Source organism: Arachis ipaensis, chromosome B10 (assembly GCF_000816755.2).
Source record: "Arachis ipaensis cultivar K30076 chromosome B10, Araip1.1, whole genome shotgun sequence".
NCBI classification, from domain to species: domain Eukaryota; kingdom Viridiplantae; phylum Streptophyta; class Magnoliopsida; order Fabales; family Fabaceae; genus Arachis; species Arachis ipaensis.
In genome coordinates, this window is record NC_029794.2 from 131,566,908 (window position 1) to 131,569,157 (window position 2,250).

General features: G+C 38.9%; 1 pseudogene; it reads right to left on the reverse strand.

Annotated features, from left to right (window-relative positions):
- The window catches only part of LOC107621306, a 3,824-nt pseudogene continuing 3,031 nt past the window's right edge, over positions 1,458-2,250 (reverse strand).

Sequence of the window (2,250 nt, forward strand, 5' to 3'; positions counted from 1 at the left end):
TGTTTAAGTTGTAATGTTGATAGTTTCATAAACCAGAAGAAATTAAAAGAGGGAGAAAAAAAAGTTATTCTCATTGTTGAAGAGAATGAAAAATCTCCTTAAGAATATATGTTGAGTTATTATACTTTATATTCTATGTATTCTTTATGTACTCCCACAAAAAAAATTATAACAAATAAACCTACATCTATTATTGATAAAAAAAAATAATCTAGGTAACACCCTCCCGCAAGCTAGAATTATATAAATCTAACCATCCTAGCTTGAAAACATAGTAAGAAAAGGACTAGGTGGCAGAGCTTTAGTAAGAAAATGTTGGTTTTTGAAACTAACTGGCATCAGATGAATGAGACCAGACAAATGCTTTTCACGAATAATGTGGCAGACTGGGCAGTCCACTTCAATGTGTTTAGTTCTTTCATGGAAGATGAGATTATTAACAATGTGAATGGCTGACTAGTTGTCATAGAATATAGTGATAGACTTTTGAAGCGGCAAACCAATGAAATCCATTAAGAAAGATAACTAACTAGCTTCACAAGTAGTAACAGTAAGAGACTTATATTCAACTTCTGCAAAGGACTTGGCAACTACGGTTTGCTTCTTATTCTTCCAGCTAACGATAGAGTTTCCAAGTACGAAGCAATAACTGTAAACTGAACTACGAGTATCGGGTAGCCCAGTTAGCATCGAAAAATTCGGTGAGATGCAGATAACCAAAATTCTTGAGAATGTAGATAACCAAAATTCTTGAAAATGTTAAAGACGTATTTCCGCTGATAAATGTGAATTACAGAGTTAAAGTGTGCTACTTCTATTCTCAAGAAGTACTTGAAATCACCAAGATCCTTTATTTTGAATTTGTCATCCAGGGGTATTGATTTCACCAATGTGATTCCCGATTAAAACAAGTCATACTAGAATGACCGTGAAGCTTTCGGATTGTTTCTTGATGAAGAGTGAATGATCTGCTTATAACTAGCATTCACAAAAGTCTGAGTGAGCTTAATGTTCCATTGCCTGTTTTACTTGTTTAAGCCCATATAGAGACTTTTGTAATTTACAAACCAAACCTGAGATGGCCAAACTGGGTGGTATCTTCATATAAACTTTCTTATCCAAATCTCCATGAAGAAAGACAGACGTTCAGCTGTTTCAAATGCCATTTCTTTGACGTTGCTAATGCTAACATTATTCGTAGGGTAGTCATTTTGATAACTGGACTAAAATTATCACCATAATCTCCTCCTTGTACTTGAGTGAATCCTTTTGCGACTAGCCTCGCTTTGTGCCTCTCTATGGTGTCATCGGGATTGAATTTTACCCGAAAAATCCATTTGCAACCCACAGCCTTCTTGCTTTTTGGCAGTTCAGTGAGACATCAAGTTCTGTTTTGATTTAAAGCTGTAAATTTATCTTGTATTACCTTTCTCCAACATTCATGTGCAGCCGCTTCCTTAGGTTTTTGGATTTGAGGTGATGGCTAGAAAGAGTGATATATATTTTGGGGTTAGTTTATTATATGATAAGTGTTGTGAGATAGGATATAAAAAGTTAGAGTTGGCAAAGTTTTTAAAGTGAGTTGCGTGGGTGATAGAGATCGTTGCTGATTTGGTTAATCCGATGGTGTGAGCTCCGGTGAGCGCCACCATTTCTTCAACGGAGAATCTTCTCTTTGTGAAGATCTCAAAGATTTGAGACATCGGCATTGTTGGCTTAGGGAGGTTGCCGTCGACGTCAGAGGATCTGGACACGCGGCCGTCGCGACGGCCAAGGTGACCGTGTAGTAAGGGCTGCCGGCCATGGTGACGAGGTCGCGGGTGGCGACTGCGAGGATGTCGGCGCAAGAGATGGTGTTTAGACAGGCGAGCTCGAGAGCGGTTTTGGCTCGGACGATGGCGTTGAAGCTGTCACCGGGGAGGGAGAGGTTAATGTCATTGTCGTGCTCGGCTTTGTTGAAGGAGGTGGATGAAATGAGGACAGAGACGTCGCAGCCGTTTGGGAGGCAGTTGTAGAGGAAAAGGTGGATGGTGGCGCCGGCGGTGGTGGGACTGGCGATCTGCTTGTTGCTCTATACGCTCACCGCACTATGAAGAAATCTCATGTCTTAAACTGTTCAAACTGTGATGTTATGGTTTAATGATCTAGAAGAGATTAAGAGAAGGAGGAAAAAAAAGTTATTTTTATTATTGAAGAAAATAAAAAATCTCTTTAAAAATATATGTTGTGTTATTACACTTTATATACTAT